Source organism: Camelus bactrianus, chromosome 14 (genome assembly GCF_048773025.1).
Source record: "Camelus bactrianus isolate YW-2024 breed Bactrian camel chromosome 14, ASM4877302v1, whole genome shotgun sequence".
Lineage (NCBI taxonomy): Eukaryota > Metazoa > Chordata > Mammalia > Artiodactyla > Camelidae > Camelus > Camelus bactrianus.
Window position 1 is genome coordinate 63,342,729 of NC_133552.1, and position 23,122 is coordinate 63,365,850.

General features: G+C 39.7%; 1 protein-coding gene across 4 annotated transcripts in view; it reads right to left on the reverse strand.

Annotated features, from left to right (window-relative positions):
• FGF14 (fibroblast growth factor 14) overlaps positions 1–23,122 on the reverse strand; it is a 534,936-nt gene that overhangs the window by 352,242 nt on the left and 159,572 nt on the right. Inside the window, exon 1 of one of the 4 annotated variants that reach the window (XM_074378491.1) lies at positions 20,908–21,009. The exons of the other annotated variants lie outside the window; for them this stretch is intronic. The gene's annotated coding sequence lies outside the window, so the exon portion shown is untranslated. Of the gene's footprint in view, positions 1–20,907; positions 21,010–23,122 lie in introns of those variants that run through there. 4 annotated transcript variants of the gene reach the window in all.

Here is a 23,122-nt window from a genome sequence, read left to right on the forward strand (position 1 = left end):
GTTTCCTCTTAACTTCCAGGAGGTTAAGAACAAAATTTTATGCTGTGGTCCTTTAACTTTTTCAGCAGAGATCTTTTAAAAATTTTATTTTTTCTTTATCTTCTTCCCCTGTTATTTGACTTTCGTATTTTAATCTGAGCTAATCTCTTGTAGAATACTGTGTGTTATCTAAATCCTTTTTGGTAGTCACCAGGAATGCATATTTTTAAATGAAATAATAGAAACAGAATGCTAACTATAACAAAAATAATGATGTTAATTAGACATTTTGTGATGATCATTTCATAATATATACATATATCAAATCACTATGTTGTACACCTGAAACTAATGACATGTCAATTATGTCTCAGTAAAAATACGTATGTAGTAAAAATAATAATAATAAACCATACCCAATGTAGAAAAAGACTTTATCTTTCAAGATTCCCATATGAGTTAATATTACATCTTCTCTAGATAACTTCTGGATAGAAATTAGTTTAAATTTTACTTAGAGAAACCACATAATATAATGAAAGGAACCTGAGGTTTAAGGCAGAACATGTACATTCACAGCTAGATCCCCCAGGCTTATGAAAGGGCAAATCACTCTGGTCCTTGACCCACACATTTATCATCTATTGAGTGGAAATGATACGGTCCTCACCGCATTGCTCTGACAACATGATGATACACATGTAGAAGTGAGGCTAGGTTGCAAAGTTATTATTTTAATTCCTTCCCAGCAAAGGGGAGAAAAGGCTTTGACAGGACTTCTTTACTTGATGAACATCCTATATTTATTCAAATGAAGGAAAGATTTAAAAGTAAACTTTGTGGACCCACTCTGGAAAATTTTTTTTAGCCTGGACACATTACCTTGAACACAGCATCAAGAATTTACCAGTATTAACATGGTATAATTTTTTTCTAGGTAAAAGAAAATATGATTCAATTAGTAAAGCTGGTATCTTACAAAACAGAGAGATCACAGCTACTGTAAGAATAAATGGAATATTGCCATTAATAAGCTTAATACATCCTTGGCTAACATACACATTATTTTATCTAGAGTAACTCATTGGGGGCAACAGATCAGGACTTACATGCATTTCAGTATAGAATGGTATACTGTTGTGCAAACTTAAGTAATGTAAAGAGCCTCTTTGAAGAAAAAGATCCTCTCATGAACTGCAAATGTTGACAAATTATTTTTACAACAATATTAATACATAAAGCTGTGTACAATCTGCCTGCCCTATCCTTACAGTTTTGTTTACAACTATAAAATTAGTTTATAAGTTTAAAACAGAGACAACTGCAAAAACAGTATGAAAAACATTAACATTAATGTGAAGGACTACACTGCTGAAACGAAGCAACTAATCTCAGTGTGAACACGACAGAACACAGGCACAAGGTTTGCCATGTCTAGAAACACAATTCTCTCCACATTTTACTTGATTCAAACGTCTATGCAATCTCCACTGGTACGGCCCACGCCTGTCGTGCGTGCACTGCACACCCTGAGCACGGGCAGATACAGGCCTGACTTACACGTGGAGGACAACTCCAGTGTTTCCCATTAACTTAGGATCCTCATGCACTGCCTCATGCTAATCATGGCATCAACCCAATTGAAAACACTGGAATTGCATCACCAAACTCCATCAGGAGCCCTAGATGATCTGAAACATGCTTCTGTTACTTTTTCTGGATTAGGCACACTGGGAAAATGTTTATAAAATCCTATTTGAGGAACTCTGGCATCCATATCATGAATTAAGCATAAATATTTTGTAAAGTTTTCTATAAAATAGAATCCTAGACTCCCTGATTTGAACAGAACCAGTGGGGCGCCCGAGCTCAGCCGCACTGACTAGCTGACCCAGGCCAACGGCGTCAGTGACAGCAGCCCTGGGCTGGGAGCTCTGGCATCTGATTCAGTCTAGTCTCCATTCCTGCCCATTACCTTCCTCTCTTCCCTCTTCAGTGCCCTGCCCTTGATCTTCTATAGTACCACACTCATTAGGGGACAGGTAAAGCAGAAATACCATTGAAACAGATTTTTCATCCAGAAAGCCCATCAAACAGCTCCTTTGTGGAAGGAAAGCCACAGCTACAGTTGTTCACATGGCAGAAGTTCCAAACTTCCCTGCAAATATCTAAGACGGAGGCCCTTTCCCTTTGTTAACTGCAAAACTTGTAGACCACCAGGTCTATTCACCTGCACAAGTTAACACAGAAAGCAACAGACATCCCACATATATTTGGTGGCTGCCTCAAGAGCTTGCTCCCATATACATAGCTAAAGTCTGCATACGGGAAGCACAAAGAGAGAGAGACACCCAAAAGGCTGGTATCTATTCAATTTTCAGCAATTCATTCAACTTAACAGTTATTTAGTGCCTATTATCTGGAAAGTACTGCACACTTTTGATTTTTCTCTTTACATCAATAATGAAATGAAAGAACAACATACTGACGTTTCAAGTTTTATTTATCCATCTTCTTTATTTAAAATACATCCTGGCCATCTATCGTGATGTACTAGGCACTGTGCTGGGTTCAGCAAGAGATTAAATAGGGGAAAGACTGTGTTTCGATTGCAAGACTGGGACATGAACTTTCACATAAATTTAGACTAGAAAACATCAGAATTGGAACAGAGAGAAAGAGAGGGAGAGTAAAGAGGACTCCAAATATAAAACAACAGAGTTTTGTGGTTAAGAACAAGAATATGGTCAACTGGAAAGGCCCAAGTTAAAGTGGCAGTTTTTTCAATTAATCTTTGTGACCTTGGGAAACTATTTAACCTCCCCAAGCTATCATTTCTTTCTATGTGCTTAGAAGGCTAACCAGAAGTAGTAACTTTGTTTTCATTTTTTGTTTCAGAGAGGTACAAGATGAAGTACACAGGGTTTGTGCTCAATAAAAGCAACAAAGGCTATATATTTTCATTATAATGATTATTATTCATATTCTAGAGTCAAACATAGCATAAGAAAATTCAAAGAGACAGAAAATATAGACCTTTCTCTGAAAATGGTGAGCATTCTGATCTGATTACACTTTCGACCTTAGGGAAAAAGTAGAGGCTGATAGGTTTGAAAAGTTAATTCTAGTCAAACTGAAAAACAAGCTGAGATATTGGGTTTAATATGTAGATAGTAAGGAAAACTTGCAACTTTTTCAGCAGGGCAGTGATAGAATCAGAGGTGTGCTTTCAAAAGATAACTGAGGATGGTAGGATGAGCTGAGCAGAGAGATGTAAGAGAGAGCATTTCATGAGAAGTGTTTCAGTTAACCAATTAAGACTTAAGAGACAGAATGGGAAGTGGAGAGTTGAAAGGCAATGCAAAGCAGGGACTGGGTCTGAGAGAGAGATTACAGTGGTACAATCCCTTAGGACTTTCAGTAACACCCTTAAGTTCAGAACGTTTAGCTTAAATGGTTCTTACGTAAAAAGCACAGGTCGTGGCATAGGCCTAATTTGTGTTTCAATAATAACTCTAAATATCTACTACGTGCAAGACACACATTATGTACCATTTCATTTTCATTATGTACCAGCTTCATTTTAAGGCTGAAGACCTAGTGGGTTTTACATCATCACATGACCCAATCTAGAAGGAGAAAGAAGGAAATCTTTCCACCAGCTGTTTCCAGCAACCTTCTCTAATATCTTCTTTCCTTGAATTGGTTACATTCTTAAACCACTAATTGTGACCATGGAATTTCCATGTGCTTGAAGTCTTAAGCCTTGTTTACCTGAATAAACTTTTTTATCTAAAACAAGGTCATATATTAATATGGTTAGAACCGTGGTTCTCGACCAGGGGTAATTTTTCCCTGCAGGGAAGATTTGGCAATGTCTGAACAACTCTGTGGTTGTCAGAACTGGGACAGTGTAACTGGCACCTAGTGGGTAGAGTACAGAGATGTTAAATATCCTACAAAGCACAGGACATCCCCCCACAGCTCAATTACTGAACCCAAAGTAGTGAAGTTGGACCCCTATCTCACACCACATACAAAAATAACTCAAAATGCATCTAAGACCTAAAACACCAGAGCTAAAACTATAAATCTCTTAAAAGAAACACAGAGGTAATTCTTCATGACCTTAGACTGGGCAATGAACCAGATACGCCACCAGAGCACTAGCAACAAGAGAAACAAAATTGGTAAGTTGAACTTCATCAAACTTAGAAATCTTTGTGCTTCAAAGGACACCATAATAAAGTAAAAAGACATTTCTCCCATGGAGTAGAAGAAAACATTTGCAAATTACACGTCTAATGGTCTTGTATCAAGAACATAAAGAGGACTCTCACAATTCAATAATAAAAACACAAATAAGCTAAGTTTAAAAAAAGTCAAATGATTTAAATAGGCATTTGTCTAAGGAAGATGCAGAAATGATCAACAAGCACATGAAAACATGCTCAAAATTATTAGGCATTAGGGAATTGCAAACCAACAAAACAAAACAAAACAAAACAAAACAAAACACCAACCACTTCACACCGCTAGAGTATCTAAAATCAAATAAAACAAACAGTAACAACTCCTGGCTAGGACGTGGGAAAACGGAAACCCTCATACACCACTGGTGTGAAAATAAAATGGGCAGCTACTTTGGAAAACAGTTGGCAATTCCTCTACAATTTTAACATAGAGTTTAAGACTCTATGATTCAGCAGTCCCACTCCAAGTTTATACCCAAGATAAAAAATATATATAGTCTGCACAAAAACTTGTGAATAAATGTCCACAGCAGCATTATTCATAATAGACAAATGTGGGGGAAACTCAAATGTCCATCAATTGATGAATGGCTAAGTAAAACGTAGTATATCCATTTGATGGAATACTATTCATCCATAAAAAGGAACAAAATATTTAAACACACTGCAATAGGATGAACCGTGACAACACGTTTAGTGAAAGTCACAAAGAAAAGACCACATATTGCATGATTTCATTACATGCAGGCAAATTCAGACATAAAGCAGACCTAAGTTGCTAGAGACTGGGGGAATGAATGGGGGAATAAAGAGTGACTGCTAACTGGGGAAGCATTTTTTCTTTTAATTTTCTAAGATTAGGATGTTTGCATAACATTGTGAATACAGTATATGCCACTGAACTGTACACTTTTGAAAGGGTAAATTTTACAGTATGTAAATTATATCCCAGTTAAAGAAACCATTGAGAGGAACTGCAAGGCTAATTGATAGGAAACATTAAAGTAATTTCCTGTTTCTAGTAGGAACAGAAAAATAAAGAAGTAATAGTCATCAAATGAAAGAAGTTTGTAATGGAAAGAGCCGTGTGCAAGGTGCTCTGGTAAAGAAGAGGAAACAACACAAAAGATGAGTAGGAACATTGTCACTGTTAGTGCCTAAAAAAATCACGATCCCCAGGAAGAAAGGACGAGAACATTCTTTGCAGATAACTAGAGGAACTGAAGTCCCGCGAGCAGGATTTCTGACATTTTCTTGAGGCCTTTTGGTATCTGCTCTCCCTCCCGGCTACCTTAACTCTCACACACACAAGAAGGGTATAGGCGATTTAGATGCTAACTGAGCTTACAACTGCACAATTAGCCGACCCATACATTCTAAGGTGAATGGGTTTCTTATTCACATTGGTTTAAAGGCTGTGCTTACATACTTTGTAGACAAGACTTTAGGGACAGAGACCTTCCTCCTGAACACTTTGAACTCTTTCAAGTTCTTGTTTGAAAAGAGTTCATTTAAACTCATTTTTTTGCATACTTATTAGTAGTCCATTCAATGAACCCTACCCTGAACAAAATATATGTAAACAGCTGTCACTCACATAAGAGGAAATGCACCTAGAAGCTACAGAGGAAACAGCCACTGTCTCAGACATGGAAAGAAGAACATTACTTTGGATAATGATTTTTCTGATTAAATTTGTTGCAGACAGACAGAAGACAGAATTAGATCAGTAGTGAGTTTACACAGCAGCATTAGTGATGAGAAAGGAATTGAATCCACAAATGTCACTTTGGAGAGAGGAAGCAGGATGTATATGTTGTCTCCTAATAGATTAATTAGAATGAACTAAACAGCATGTTCAAAAAGCTTATAGGATTGGCAGTAATGTTTTGGCAAGGTCATTATAAACCATTCAATGGCCATTTTGATGGTAATTTACAGCCGTGACAATTGTCTAGACAAGAGAATTAAGACATTACTGGTTCCAATTTTAATTTGAAACAAAGCTAGCCGTATCATATTAAGTTAAGTGTCCTGGTCTTGTGGCCTCCAGCCACTGGCTGCAAATGTTAAACTCATTTGCTGTTTCTCCCTGAACAGCTAACAGGAATGGGCAGGGGCAGGCGAGAGAAATGAGTCGGTTGTGAGGAAATATGGATTCAAGCAAAAAGACACAGGGAAGAAAGAACATCCTTCCTGCATAGCAGTGTTAACCAAGCAGCAGGGTTCTCAGACTGCCTGGCAGTGGAGGACAAAACAGCTCCAGTAGAGGGAGGAACAGGGCTTCATCTCTGAAAAGAGTCCACAGCTGAGCGCAGACTCTGTTCCTCCCGCCCTTACGACATAAGCTTAAAGCAGGGCAGGGGCTAGTGGTCTCAGTGACTAGGAGAGTCAGTAGAAGGGAAAGACCCTCCTGTCCCCGTGAATGGGATCCGCTAGGTTGGTCCTCAGAAACAGTTCTGGCTGTACGATTGTAAGACCATGAATTCTATTGCATTTGATAGCAAATTAACCTTGCGTGGTTTTCCTACTGAAGTTTTATCATACTCTCTAAGCCAATGACTTCTTAACATGTCTCTACTTGGTCCTTCTACAGTGGATACCAAGTCAGAGTTAGAGGTGGGACACTTCAGAAACACCCTTAGGGTACACTGTCTAGACCCCGGCCTCACCCCTCCACCAACACCAGGAAGCACAGCTGTAGACTCAGGGGTGTGCTGGAGGGCGTCCTGGCCTGGAGAGAACAACACGAGTTTTAGTTAGGGTTCTGCCTTTGCCTGTGACCTTGGCCAAGGCACTCTGCTCTTCCGGTCCTGTTTCTTTACCTGTAAAAGGAAAAAAGTGAACTTGTACCTTTAAAATTCTATGATTTTTAGATGCCTATCCCATATGAAATAAATCCATCACTTCCTTTAGAATAAATAAATCCATCACTTCCTTTAGAATAAATAAATAAAATATAAATATATACTTACTGATAAATATATGTTACAGATAATAAAACAATATGTTTATATGTCATAAATAATATCCATTTATATGTAATTATACATACATAGCATAACCCCGGCATAGATATACATATACGACATAAAGAAAATATATTATCATAAGTGTGTTTTCAAACCGTCTCCAAACAGCCCATCCAAAGTAGTTTTAGGCCAGTACAAATATTTTAGGTCTCTCAGAATCAGAAGACAGAAAAGCCTCAGGGCACAGAGCAGCCACTCCTGATTCAGGGTGGCATTTATCAATGGGAAACTTCTAAATGGATAGGAGCCAGCATTTTGAAACACCTGCCTTAAGAGAAATGGCCTGAGACATCATGGTGAAGGCAACGATTATCACTTCCCGTATTCTCCACCGTAGTCCTTCCTTTCCTGGGCACCAGCTCTCTCCTCCTTTCCCAGCTTTCTCCTCCACTTGCACACCCTGACTCACAGACGTCATCGTCTTATTTTCAATCATGCTCCCTTCCTCTTAGGTTTTTCTCAAACTCACCCATTTCAAAGTAGACTGTGGGGGCGGCAGCAGACCACCAAGCTTTCTTTAGGCAGCAAGGAGGGCCAGGGCTCAGTGCCACACAAGAATCGAAGGGACAAACACACTCTTCCCCAGTGTCATCCCACCTGGAAGAGGAAGCTAGACTACAGTGGCATCTCACAAGTATGTAATTCTAGGACAAACCATCCCCACCGATGTAAAAGGTAACACACGGATGCCTTCTAGAGAGGATGACCCAGCCACTGGTAACAACTCAAAGAGTGGATTTTCAGGAACGTGGGCCTTTCTGCTTCCACCGACATTACATATTCTATTGGCAGCAGCCTACTCCTCAAATTGCTTTTAGGAAGCCAGAGGAGACTGAATGCAAAACGTAGCCGGGCTATTCATGCTGAAATTGAACAGAACATCCTTCCGAGTGGAGAAGTGGGGGTGTGGTCACTTTACTTCCTCCTTCTGAAGACCAGAAAAGATTTCTGCTCCGCCTGACAAATTCCACTTCCTTTTGGACTTTTTAAATAGTGCTCCTGGAATTGACTGTCATTTAAATATTGAGAGGAAAGTCTGCCAAAGTGATTTGATTATCCAAATGCTTTAAAGAACCATTAAAATGCAGACTCTGTGGGATGAGAGGAGATGGCCCACCCTTCCTGGACGCCTTCCTCATCCGTCTCTGCCACAGCTGACAGACACCTCAGCCTCTCAATGGGGCTTCAGCGTTTAAGCTCACTGAGCAAGTGGAAACCACTTAGTTCTCACTCTTTGCCAGACTCTAAACCTAAAGTCACCTCAGTGAAGCCCCAAATTATCCTCTATGTCTAAATGTCGCAACAGTGACAAAGGTCCTGAAATATACAAAGAACGGGCTGAAGAACATGAAACGTTATTATTCCACGACTACGTATCTCTGAAGATTCGTAAGCTACGTAGGTGATTCTCAGTTTTAAGAAACTGTCCATCAAAATTAAAATAAATCTGGTCCACAGAGAAGTTGCATATTAGTGAAAACAGTCCACTGCTTTGGTTTCCTAGAGCATTATTCCTTCAAGGAATTAAAACATTTTCAGTATGTCACCCTTTTAAATCTCACCTCTTGCAACTTTACCTCTAATAATGGTTACAGACACATCTAATGCATGTTTAAGAAGTGTTTTCTAAATGCTAGACACTAGGTTAAGATTAGCTTTATATGGATTATTTCATTTATCTTCAAAACAACCAGATGAAGGAGGAACCGTTATGACTTGTTCAGGCCACAGAGCTAGTTAGCAGCGGAGCTAGAATCCCAGTCCTTAACACTAAACTAGCTTATGGATGACCAAATCCTTCAAAGGTGTTCTTATTATCCAGTCTTACTTATTTTTCACCTTTTCCCCATCGCTGCAAAAGTCCTATAACTCACCTCTCTGACACCAGGCTGTAAGCTATGGCAGAGTTCCCCCGAGTCTCCCTAAGGTGCTGTCCATCCTGCACTGTGTTTAGTCACTCCAATCCTTAAAAAAAAAGTCCAGCCTCACACCCTGCCCCATTCAGGCCCCAACTACTGAATCAAAAGGTCTTACTATTTCCATTTAAAAACACTGAGTAAGCTTCTTTCTCCTTCTTCCGTAATCGGTCGCATTCCAAACTTCAGCGCGTGCTCCTCTCCCTGTCCGAGGTCCCCTTTGCCTCTGCATGTCCAAGGTTCTCCTCAAGCCCCACCTCCTCCAAGCAAGCCTTCCACAGTGTTTACCAGTCACACTGCACACTGGGGACTCATCCTTACGCCAATTTAAGAAAAGAATTTACCCTTCCGAAGGTGGCTGGGCCTGTGAGTGTGTTTTGCACACGTGGGTGGGTGTGTGAATCTGTGCCTACACAGGTAGGTGTACATGATGTTGTGTGACAGACGTGTTCTTGAAAAACTCTGAATGAACCCTTTTACTTTTAAAAATGGAATATGAAATTTTAAATGCCCTGAGGGTGGGAAGATGACTTGTTATTTAAAGGAAAATTGTAGAGCAATCCTTACGTGAAATGATGGCTTCTTTTTTCCCTTTTTCAAAAACTGGTTCATTGAGGAATCATTTACATGCCAAAAACATGCACCTATTTTCAATGTGCAGCTTGATGTGGTTTGATAAATGTATACATTCATGTAACCACCACCCAATCTACATGCAGCAAACTCTCTCACCAAAAGTTCTCCTGTGCCTCTTCGGTTTTTGTTTTTGTTTTTTTAATTGAATATATACTTTAATATTGTAAAATACAATCCTCATAAAATTTTTTAAAAAAGAATTTATCCTTCAGTAGAAAGACCACAAGGCTTAGAATCCACAGACTTGTGCTGAAATCCTCATTTTACTTATGACATTCCTAAATGTCATGTAGCCTCAGGGTTTTCACTTATGATGTGGAGCCATTAGTCTCTGTCTTACAGGGTTGCTATAAGGACTAAATGAAATTATAAATATACACTTATATGTGTAAATACAAATAAATATATGTAGACGCCTATAAACATAGCATTTCATAATGCATATTTGATTTACTCCTTATGTATTTATAAATGAATATATATATATAAAATTTGTACACACATATAATAGCTTGGAAAACTATAAAATGCTCTAAAGAGGTGAAAATCATTACTGTGTCTTAACTGGTAGACAGACAAATAGACCCAAGGATGCAGATGCAGATACAGATAGATATTGGATTCTTAGAGGGTTCTAGCATAATGTACACAATAAATCATGCTCAGCATATACCTGAATATGAATTTTTCCAAGACCCCTAAGAAAAAATCATTATTCCCATATTATACACTGGAAAACACAAAGGCTAGAGAGACACATCAGTGACCAACCAGTTAGTCCAGGGCAAGTGCAGATCTCTGAAATCTCATTTGAGATTTTTTTCAACCAAGCTGTTCCGTCAGCTTTTTCCCTGATGAATTGGACTTCATTTTTACTAATGACATTCAGAGAATGTACTCGCTGTTTGTGGAGAGTGCCAAGTGGGCGGAGTGTCAACTACATTTGGAGGGTGTCACTGCAATTCAAAACATTCCTGACAACTTGAAGATGTGGGCAGATATAAACAACAGCACTGAGAAGACCACATGCTTAAAGAAAAAAAAAGACTAATCTCTTCTTTATTTAGAGTTTTCTCCTCAGAATAAAATGCAAATGCTGAAACTTAAGATCTCCATCACAGTAAATATAACAGGTACCTTTAAATCTACCTCCACTTTAAGATTCCCAAACTGAACAAGCATAGAGAATATGGGGAGGGCGGGAACCTGAGGGGTTAATAAACTATATTAGTGAACATACACAGCTCGCGGGAAAAGAGGGGAAAATGCCTAATCGTACACTGAAAAACAAATCAAAAAAAACTGCCACCATCTTTTTCACATCCCTCCAAAAGACTTACAAATACCTTAAGAATAGGGTTTGGCTGAAAAAAATTCTCTGAGGTGTAACACCATGATCTTAATTCTTGCTTCTGTTGTATCACTGAACATCCTCTCCAGGGCAGATATTGAAATCTCTTCTGAACTCACGGATCTGAGTCTTTAGCAAGAGTTTAGAGGATGCTAAATCTTGGATAGTCCGGAGTTCAAATAATGAGCGACTAAGCAAGAGTCTCAGCATAAAGGGGAGAAGACAATGGGGAAAAGTATTGGAAAAAAATTTTAAGCTGGCACAGTTGTGATCCTGAAGCTGAAGAAAATAGTGAGGGACAAAGAGAGAAGAGATAGGATTGAAAACTAAAGAATAACACTTCCCTCTTTCTGTCGCTGGGACTGTGCCTCCTCTAAGCCAATGCACCAGGAAAATTACCATGGTCCCTGGCAAAATTACTCAGTAAAAGAGCCTGCAAGACACTGACTAGCGGGGGCAGTGCGGGAGTTGATGGCATTTGTTCTCATTCACCTACAAGGAAAGGAATCTCATCAGCAAGAGGCAAGGTTATGATACTTCACGTAGGGGTCTAGGGACATGATGAATGAGGGTGGTGGCCAGAGGGCTGAAGGAGAAATTCCGAGACTTCTTGCACCACCACTAGCCTTTCGTTAATATTACATGAAAAATACTTTTTATGCCAGACTATATTCTGCTGCATTGGAAAAAAATTCTTTTTAGCTGTTTCCCGGAATTAAACTTTATCATCCTAGCAGTATGGCTGTTGCTGACTCTACAAGCTTCCTAGTGAGGGCAAACTCATCTTAGAAAAGGTCTGACCTCGGTGTTTTTAGAATTATTGTTTTTCACCTGTAATTCCAGACCTTCAAAACATTAGCAGAGAAGTGCTATCCTTAAGCAGCAGACAATTTGCGAAATCCCTGTTTTTAACCTCGTGGCACTCCTCTGACCACCAGCAACGAAAGGGCTCAGAGTCAGAATGCTGCAGTGCTGATGCTTTCCCATACTTTTCCCAAGACTATCCGAGAGGTGGAAAATGGGGAAGGGAGCTAATGGGCCTCTTCAGCAGAGCTCTGGGGGCAGTCAGATGGAAACATTACCACGGGCCTCCCTAAAACATCTTCAGTCCCACCCCTGATAACAGAGAACCAGATAACGATTTTGCCAAGTGTGCCCAAGACTGAGAAAGAGCAGGTGAGACAGCAGCCCCCATCCCGGCCTGGTTATGAAGACCTGCAACTGAAATAATCCCAAGGACAGGCTACACTGTGTTTCAGTTTGACACTGAAAGGCATGCGTTTTCCTTTGTTCTGTTAACAGCATGTTTGCTTACTGAATTGTGTTTTGCTTAAGCAAATGCCATAACAAATCAGTTGGCATTTCCCAAGTACATATCAACCACCAATATGAAGTGAGACAGCCCCCCAAAGGGCTGAGTGGTGAAGAAAGAGAATCTGCTTTTTTACATATATATTTACAAATCTCAAAATGGATAATATATGCAAACTTTGGTATAATTTTCAGAAGAAAAAATAAAATCCCGAATAACTCTAGGAAAATAACAAAGCAACCATTAGAGCATTGCGTCTGAAAAAGTGGCTCTCTCTTCCCATATGCTTGAGTTAAAATTTTGTAATATGTATCTATTGCCTCTTTGAAAATATATGACATAATTTATTGATTTTAATAAAGAATGAGACCAATGAGAGAACATTAGTTGAATTAAATTTTATTTATTATAATTGAAATCTAGAAGTCTCAAATCTGGGATGCTTATTTTTTTTAAAAAAACCTATTGAAACAGTTAATTTTACACACGTTTCTGCTCTGCTTTTAAGTGTATTTCACGGAGTCTAATTTTTCTTGAGGAACTAGATTGCAATTCCTTATTTTTTTTCCTCCCAGTTAACACAAGTTTTGACACCAATGCACATTTAAGTCAGTGAGACCATTTGTCCGTTCTCCTATTAAAGTTTGATTGTACAATTGGAAACAACTGCTAATTAAGGCTTAATTGTTACCTACTGTGCATGTGTCACTTGATTAGATAAATGGCTTCTGTCAGAACAACTAGCGTAACCATGCTCAGTGGAAAAGACGAGATAGGCAGGTACTGTGTAAATGGGTAAGGTCTCTGGTCTTGCAGAATGCAGACTTCAACTGTGTGCTCCAATTACAGCTTTCAATTAGAACAGGGAAAATTGAATCCATAGCAACAATTATCAAAAGAGTGATTTGACTTACAAATTCAGTCAGGCTCCATAGGACACAGGAAAAACTGGGAGGAGGGTAGCCTGACTCGCTTCACCAAGCTTGTCACACTACCTTAAAGTCGCACGGCAATCGCTTTTTCTTAACTTACTTAGTTCCATTTTCCCAGGAGGCATGCACCCTCCCCTCCTCACTCCTCTCCCCTCATCCCAAGTATCTCAGATGAGATTTGGGCTGGATGAACCAAACACCCTCGCCTCCCACCACCTCTGTGTCACACCTCACTTCAGTGGTCAGGAGAGCATAGGAATATACTAGGTTGCTTTTGTTCTTCAGGGAAAAATGGAAGCAAATCAGACTGGAAGTATTCACCTTCTCTGCAGACACTCCAGCCCCACTGGGAAGGTGGTACCAGATTGGATTCCTGCCCTCCTGCCTATGGAGACAGCAGACGCTGAGGGAAGGGCTGTCATGCGGCATTTGTGTGGTGTATGTGTGTGTGTGCATACAAGTGCACAGGTGTCAGCCCACGTGTGTTATTTAATCTCCATGAGCCTTGGGTTTTCCATCTATAAAATGGGGGTTATTTCTAATAGCAACCTTACAGAACGGATGGGAGGACTAAATGAGATGATGCAAGTGACGTGCTTAACAGAAAACAAGGCACAGAAAATAAAAACCCTCAATAGTAACTGTTACTATTATCATAGTTCATGGAAATTACTAAGGGTTTTGCACATAGACTTCAGACATTATATATCTAACATGCAGTGGACTGTGGAAGATACAAAGTATAATATATGCTCTCTGATCTCAATTTGCCTTCCAAGGTCAGAGGGGAAGGAATTTACGTCATAGGAAGAAATTAGACTTCATTTTCCACAGGGAACTAGTCTCCCAGAATAGGGGAGAGTGGATTAGAAAGGGCACAAACAGTCTTCAGGAAGGAGGAGGAACACAAGAGCATACTGCCATCTCTCCCCCAAGGGGAGAGACAGAAGGAAATCTTCAGGAACAAACTGCCTAAATTCTTATTGTATTTCAGCAATAGAGTTTCTATTGTGTCTTCAAAAGACAGAAGGAGCACACTGTCCAAAATGGGAAGTGGGAAGTGGGTATCTAGCAAGCAGTGACTAGGACACTCTTGTTGGAGGCTGTGAGGGTTGTCACCCATCCGACTGGCCGCCTGGAGATACATGGACCTCTCCCTCAGACTCTGCTTTCCCCAGAAAGTGATTCAAGAACTTCCCTGTGGCTGCTATGAGGAAGGGTAACAGTATCAACTCATTTAGATGTTGGAATGAAACTAAAGCATTTAACTAACTCAGGCCAATAAAACTTCAAACTACACACACACACAGACACACACACACACACTCTTACACACGACTATATGGTGCTTAATTTTTCAGAGGATGTTGCTAGACCTAAAGAATTAGTACCTGCTGTGATTTGGGGGAATGTGGAAGGAGTACTTGGGGCGTTGTCTTGTCTTAAATCACACCATCGACGACCTAAATGTCAGTAATTCATGACAAGCTGTATTTGATAAAATCCTCGGAAATAAATCTTTCCCTCCAACACCTTGATTTCACATTTTCTCAGTTCAGTTCATGTGAGTACTTCTAAGAAGCCCTCTTATGTCTCCAAGTCTCTAAACTCTGGGAAATTGTCAGAAGACTCGTCAAGGGAAGCCAGATTTGGAAATAAGCAATCGACCTCTTTCCAGAGCACTAGGTTTATCCCCAAAACGGAGGGCAGGGGAGAAGCAGGCTCTAAATTATTTTAACAATCCCCCCAACGGAAGCGGGGTGGTGACAGAAAGAGAGGGAGTGAGGGAATCAAAATGTCTGAAAAAGCATTTAGGCTGGGAAAAATAACAAAGCATTTTAACAATTTTTTGCAGTATTTCTCCTTAAGAAAAGAGAGTCAGTTTTTATAGAAATTAGATAGTGTTCATGGACCTAGAGACCATAATGAATGTTTCAAAGGTGAAAAATCAGGTGTATGTAAGATTCTTTAAAATGTCTGTGCTGAAAGAATGTTTGAAATCACCAAGTTCAGATCTTGCATTTTTCTAATTACAATGGTGAAGTTCAAAGAGGTTAAACAGCCTGCTTGTAGCCACACAGTGAACTGGTGATACTGTTTTTACTCAATGATAGAGCTGGTTCTTCTGTCGGGTTTACTTTCCATTAAACTGTGGTAACTTAGAAAATCTAGAGATTATAAATTTAATAAAATTTTCTGTGGTGGGATTGTGCCTTTGGTTTATGGAGAAGAAAATGTGTTTTTCTGTTGTTTTCTCTCAGAACTCTCACTTCATTAAAACTTGGATTTTCCAAGATAAGTTCCAAGGCTGAAATGGCATTTGAAAAAACACAGAAGTAGTCCCTCCTCATTCAGCTGAGTCGCCACGGCCATTGTGAAGCAGCACTAGGGGACAGTGGGCAGGGAGAGATGGAGGCACAGCCCTCCCACCCATTCTCCTTCTGAGCCATCGCACGTGCAACCAGAAACCAGTGTTGGAAGCACTCTGAGACCCTGGAATGGGATAAGACACAAATCAAGTCTTGCTCATTAAAAATAAAATGCCTGGACGTTCAAAAGTGTCTGTGTTGCTATTTTATTTCCTAATCCTCCTATCCCTGGAGTCAGAGTACGTGACATCATTCAGCCATAAAAAGAGTAATTAAAGCTTTTTAAAATATACATATTAGCAGATCGCACACGCCTATCAGTTTATCTTGTGAATATCATAAATATCATGCATACAACAGATGGAAATGGCATAAACAGCAAAGTTTTGCATTATTCATAAGCTGCAGTTAGCTTTTCCCTAGGCTCCATGCTACTGAAGAGTATCTGTATGTGTTTATATGTTCTCTGTTAAAATCCAAGTCTTTAACAACAACATAGTTTTTATTGAAGCATTTTAAATTGGGAGATTTTTCAATTATTAAATTTGAGTTTACTGCACACTCGAGTTTATCCTACCTCTCACACCAGAATGAAAACAGATAATCCAAAAAGCATAACTAAAATATTTTCGGCTCATTAGAAGAATATCAAGGAGAGTATTTATTAAGGATGGGTCATATTTTCAACAGCTGCCTTCCTGTTGAATATAGACATTTCATACCACAAACACCACAAAAAAGATGCTGCCAAAAATAACCACAATAAGTGAAACAAGCCCAATGTCATTTCCACCCAAAATAGAGCATTCTTAACTCCCCTCTGCAGAATCACACTCTTGAAGTGCAAGTTAATGAACGGGTGTTTTACAATGAGTTTCCTGGGAACAGATTCAGAGATGGAGAATCAAGTGGAGCTTGAGAGGTTCTCTCAGAAATACAGCTACCAGGATGTGAGGAACAGGACTGTGCAGAACAAGAAGTCAGCCCCCAATACAGTCAGTCCTACAGGGAGCGCTGCGGCTGGGATGACCCCTGCTGAACGCAGGCTTTGCACCTCTGCACCAGCCAGTCATTGGCCGCAGTTCTGCAGGTAGTCCCCCCTGAGCTGAGAGCCATCAGTGGCCCATGTTGCCAGCATCTGGGGATGGTACTCCTGACCCAAAGGAAGGGTCTAGAAAGAACAGTACAGCATTGCCTACAAAAGGGAGTTTTCACTGTAGTAAGCACCACCAAATCCGATTTCAAACCATAAAAATCTTGATTCAAATTTTAAGATCTCAGATACTCTTTAAGGGTGCCTAGTCAATGAAAAAGAAGCATACACTAAGCAAAAAAGCATAACTTTTTAAATTAAATACAGGGACAAGAAGAAGGATAGAGAAATCCTTAATTTTTTTTATCAATTCTCTTATACGAGTAAGTGTTCTCAGCACTTAAAACTATAAACATTAAAACAGAATTGATGCTAAAGCTTTTTTTATTCTAACAATATGTAATAGTCACCACAGATAAAAGGCTAATTGATATAAAAACTAATTTTTAATGCCCTGTCCATTTCATTGACATACGTTTTAATATAATTTTAGTTTTTATGTTTATTAACCATAAAAATTTATAAATTATGTCATTCTGAACAATGATTCTACTGAGAACCCAACTTAGAAAAAAAGTCTTCTTAAGTTGTAGAAATATTTTTATTACAGAGAAATATGAAAGAGTGATCAACAGAAGACTTTCAGGAATGGATCTATTACTTTCAATTTCTGTGAGGCAAGTTAAGTGAAAAATACAAGTTCATAGAGAAAAGGAAATAATTGGAAAATTTCCAAATGTCAAAGAAGAGCTTGTTCATGTGCTTTTTAAACAGAAAATAGTGATTAACAAATCACCATGGTTTCCAGATGTGACCCTTACTCTGAAAAGAGAGATGTCATCCTTTGATCTTAAAAATATTGAAAAGACATTAAAAATTATATACTTTACAACCATGCTATAAAATTTAGGCTTCATTATAAAATGTGCCAGGAACAGATACATTTTCAAAACTTTTTTGGGGTGAGAGCATAAAGACAAAAGAGTGTAGAGAGCATTAAATTCTCTCATATTTTAACGTCTCTCCCAACACGTAGCTACTCATAATTATAAACTGTGAGCCTGAAACTGTTGCCTACATAGCATCTCAGAACTACCAACAGAAACATGCTGGTAGTCATGAGTCAAAACAAACTGGAAGCCCAGCTCGGGGTTTTTTATTGCAATAGGTAATTCTTGCCTCAGGAAGTGGAGATCATCTCGGGACAGAGGCAAGACCCCCGAGTGATGTCACCAGAAGGAAACGCAGCCGAACTTCAGCTTTGATCTTTGTTTATTGATTTTTTTCTTACTGTCTTCATTTTATCTTCCTTCTCCTTCTTCTATCTCCTCGTCCTCCTCTTCCTCCCTTCCTCTCTCTCTGTCAAGAATCCTAAGCAACATAAAATCATTCATCATTTTGCCAAGATGAGAGACAGATTGGTCAAAATAGCTTTACAGGAAGAAAGGGTAAATTAACCACACACCCCAGTAAGTTCCAAGAACCTTATAACTACCTATTCCTTAAAAAACTAATTACATATCAACAATCTGTGTATGATTCACCCCAGACTCATTCTAATCAGAATTTACATGCTAATATGACTCTACTGAAATATTTTCTGAGATTATTTTGGTGTCTGCCATTCTGGCTTGAAACTAATCACATTTTTGGTTCAATTACTTCTGAAATTTTTTGAAGTTAGGAATAGAAACACACACACACACACCATGTAGGCAAACTTGCTGTTTAGTACCTCTCTTGCCACTTGGACTCAGCAAACCCATGCTGGACCCCTGTGTGCCAGGCACCTGCTAGGCCCAGGAAGTATGGCTTACAAGCCTCCTTTAAAATTTAATTTTGCTTAATAAATTTTCAATGAAATGTGGTTTCTCTTTAAATCTCTAATACCAAGAATTCAAGATTGGTGATGTTCCACAGGACTCCGTTCAGTCCCCAGATCAATTTGCCAGGCAGAGCCCAAGGCACTGGAAGGAAGCATCTCAGGTGGCCAGCAGCTGAGGGAGTATTTTGGACTGATTTTCATTAAAAAATGACTTAAATTTTGAGACTTGCTTTTGTCACTAATGCTTATTAGTTCAGTCTGATGTGCATGTAATTTTGCCCTATTTTCTACATTTCCATCCTAAACTCCTGTTCTATTAAGTCGAACATTCTGATTTTGCTTAAATTTCCCTTTCACAATTGCTTGGATGTCTTCTCAGAGAATATTTCGGGTCCTTCATTGACAGGGTTCCTCATTAGAGGATGTCAGGGGGTGAGCAGATGGGCCCAATTCCAGTTCCCTAACTGGTTCCACAAGGCGCATTTCCAGTCAGCCCCTGTGCATTGCATTCCACACCAGTTCCCACTGACTTTCTTCTCAGCAGTTTCAGGCCTCCTCCAAACCTTTTGTTGTTGCTGTTCATTTAATATCACGTGTTTTTCTTTAACCACTAAGGTAGGCCAGCGGTCTACCAAGCCAGAAGCAAACAGAGGGAGAGTGTCCAGAACATGACATAAACTCATTGCACAATCAAGTCTAAGTGCAACAGCCCAGAAATTTACAAGGGGAACTCAAAGCATCCCTGTGCCTGGGTCCCCTCAGAGCTATGACGGCACTGCCTTCACTCTCTCTGCACTTGACAGCTGAGGGGGTTATTTCATCGTGTGCCTTCTCTACCATCAGACCTTTAAGCTTCTTGAGCTTACAGGCTATACATCATCCTTCTCTCTCTTTCGACTACTTCATGGCTACATACTCTGGGCACAGCTTTGAGAACATGCACTGAACAAAGAAAACAAGGAATTATGATTCTGACATTACTATCAGATTAACAAGAGCTCATTACAACACTGACCATTAGGGGGAAAAAGAAAAACTATCTTTGTCTCCAAAATGAACAGTACAGACATACTGGTGTAGTTGAAGCCAGGTGGGCTGGCACCCATACTGCCAAGCAAGACTTGCAGAAAGCTTTGCTCAGGTAAGAGTCTTTATTCTAACCAGGCAGTACGCTCCCACTAAATCCAAATAAAATCTGCAACTCCACTACCTCCTGCAGTGCAGAACACTCTGAGCTTTCCACGAAAAGAACAGAAAAGTAAGCTGAATGCTGCCAGCTGTCAACTTTTTTTTTACATATTGTTGCAACTGCCACTTTTAAAATTATTCAACACCTTGAAGAAAATAGTGACAAAGATGGAAATTTCTTAGAAAGGAGCTTTAAAGCAGCCCACTAAGCAGGCAATTCGTGCCTGCAGCCAGCGTTCCCCCAGCCTGCTTTGCAATTTAAGGACCAATATACATTAAATAAAAAGAACTGCCTGGGGAATTCTACCATTATCATTTCTTTTTCTTTTTCTTTTAACAAATAGCATAAACATTAACAGAGCTTTACTTCGTTTCCATTAAGGGGTACTATGTGCTAATACAGTAATTCACACTGGGGAAAAACACGCAGGAGAGCATTTAGAAACCTGTGCTTACAAAACAACATCACCCTCCCAGAACGTGCCTTTCACTGTAGATCACAAAGCCCTTTGCCTTCCCCGGCTAGTGGCAGGGCTAGGAACAGGTTCAAACCATTATCTAAACGGTAGGTGAAAGAAATGTCGTTCGTGGAAGACATATGTCAAGTCGATTGTTAGGGGTTCATGAATAGATTCACCAAGTGACTTTAAGAATCGGCTGAAGTAACTACCAATCAATCAAGGACCAAAGGAGGAAGTTCTTTGGAAACCCTGAAATACTGTACATACTTAATAATTATTGTTGTTGTCAATGTTAATGAACAAAGCAATAAATCTGAAGGATGGTGTTGAAGAGTGAGAAGAAATAGACTCAACAATTTAAATGGAATCATTCTTCATTCTCCTTCCCCAACAAGCAACCTCAGCAGCACTTGCTTCTCCCTGACTGACAGCCAAGCCAACTGAGACAACACCCCCCTCTCTCTACTCCAGGCAACAAACGTGTGCAGGTAGCCAAGCTCCTCGCATACCGATGAAGAACGGCCCACAGTCTCCCATCTCCTTTAGTCAGAAGGCATTACCTTATGGCCTAAGGCAACCGCAGTCTGTTTTTAGAATGCCTCAGTCTCCAAACGTTGAAAAGACTGATGCTGTCTTTCACCTAAGAAAACCTGCAGGTGAAAAGTCAGGTCATTACTTGAGAGCCAGGTCCTGTAGATAAAATGCCCCTCTCCTGAAATGACAAACTAGGAAACAAGCATTGAGTCCCCAATGCTGGAACGGTCTTTAGCCTTGACCTAACCTGACTTCACAGTTTTGAGTTGCACTGCATAACCTCTAAATGTTGACTCAGTTGCACTCAGCAAGATTAACAATATTGCCTGATCATTGTCTCCTGGTTAAGACCCTTCCACTTTCTCCACTTGTTGACTAATTCCTTTCTTTCGCCATTAATTATTTACAACCAAATGATAAAGTATTGTCATCAGAAAAGGCTCCATTTATGTTAAAGCCGTGATTGAGAGTCATTTCATCATCTCTTTTAATTCTTGAGTACCTGACCCATAATTTAAGACAAATACTGTACGAAAGCACTTGATGTGAAATCTAAAAAATACAACAATCTAGTGAGTGAAACAAAAAAGCAGCAGACTCACAGATACAGAGGACAAACTGGTGGTTACCAGTGGGGAGATGGAAGGAGGGAGGGGCAATATAGGGGATTAAAAACAGGGTTATTATGGGATTTTATGAAATCATGTATGTGAAACTTTTGAAAACTGTAAAGCACTATAGAATTTGAAGAATCTTTCATTCAATTAACAAAATTTTAAGATGCATAAGCTTTAAAAAAAATGGTAGGTTTTCTTCCCTAGGGGTAAGTCATTGGGTAGCCCCAAGTCAGGTCCACAATCTTCTGTGAAATTATGGGTGCAAACTGGTCATCACATAGATGTGACAAAAACATCCATTATGCTAAGTTCATCCTTCACACTCTCTAATGTCATCTAGTTCAGGTCCACAGCACTCCTCATGGAAGTCAGGTGAGCATCAGGAATGGTCTCCTCCCACTAAGCTGTTACTAAGCTCATTATTTATAACGTATATTTCTAGATCAGGGGTTCTCAACTGGGAGTGTTTTCGTCCTCTTCTCCCCAGGGAATATCTGGCCATTGCTAAGGACACTCTTGATTGTCACAACTTGGAGATTGCTACTGTCATCTAGAGGGTAGAGGCCAGTGATGCTGCTCAAAATCTTACAATGCACGTGACAGCCCCAAACAAAGAATTATCCAGCCCAAAACGTCAACGCTGTCAAGGCTAAAAACCCCTTGCCTGCCTTGTTCATATTTGGTGTGGAAAGACTACTGTACTCATCAGCCTGAAGAGCTCCCATAAATCCTGAAAGACTGAGTCACCTATAAATAAAGGAGTGGGGAACAGATACACTCTTTCGGTGGGAAGTGAACGTCACCACCCACATTCTGTGAAGGGGAGGCATATCACTATTCACTCTTCGAGGAAAAGTAAGTTGAAATTTTCACAATTTACTTCTTTTTGGTTCACATGCAAATTATAATGCACTAAAAATGGGAGACACTGACAGGTTAATTGCCCCCACTCCTCTGGTCCAGCTGCACAGAACTGGTGCTGAGGGATCACAGAGCAGGACAGGGGCATCAGAGAGGGACAGCCCGCTCCGCCGTGAGCCTGGGTGCCTCAGCACCCTCTGAGTGTTGAGTTACAGTGACTGATCATATAAGATGTACTTAACATTCGCTGATTTGATTCCAGCTTTTTAAGATAGTCTTTTAAGAAGAAGTTGGCACTGCTTTTACTCCTTTATTTTTTCCCTTGTACTCCTTAAAAATAAAATATAAATGTAACATATGTTTCAGGCAAATTGGCTCAGAACTCCCAAAAGGTAAAAAGAACTCTCCTAGGCAGCCAGTGCTCGCAAGGAAGAATCAACCCCGGTCCCCAGGCCTTTCTAGTTACACAACAACCAGAGTAACCCACACGCTTATCTTTGTCCTGAGTCCCTTTCCCATGGCCAGGAGCATATTTATCATCCATCCTACCATTTGTGTATGTGTGTGTATGTTTAGGTTATTTATATAATTCTGATTAGAACATTCTGTATCCTTCTTGAGAGGATGAGCTTCTCAAAAGAAAACTGTGAGTTTCTGAATCATCTCAAACTGCTTTTTCAAGCACAGGGTTATATATACAATACTCAACACATGTTAGTTGATCATTTTTATTTCTGAGTGGAAAGGGAATAGAGATGCTCTG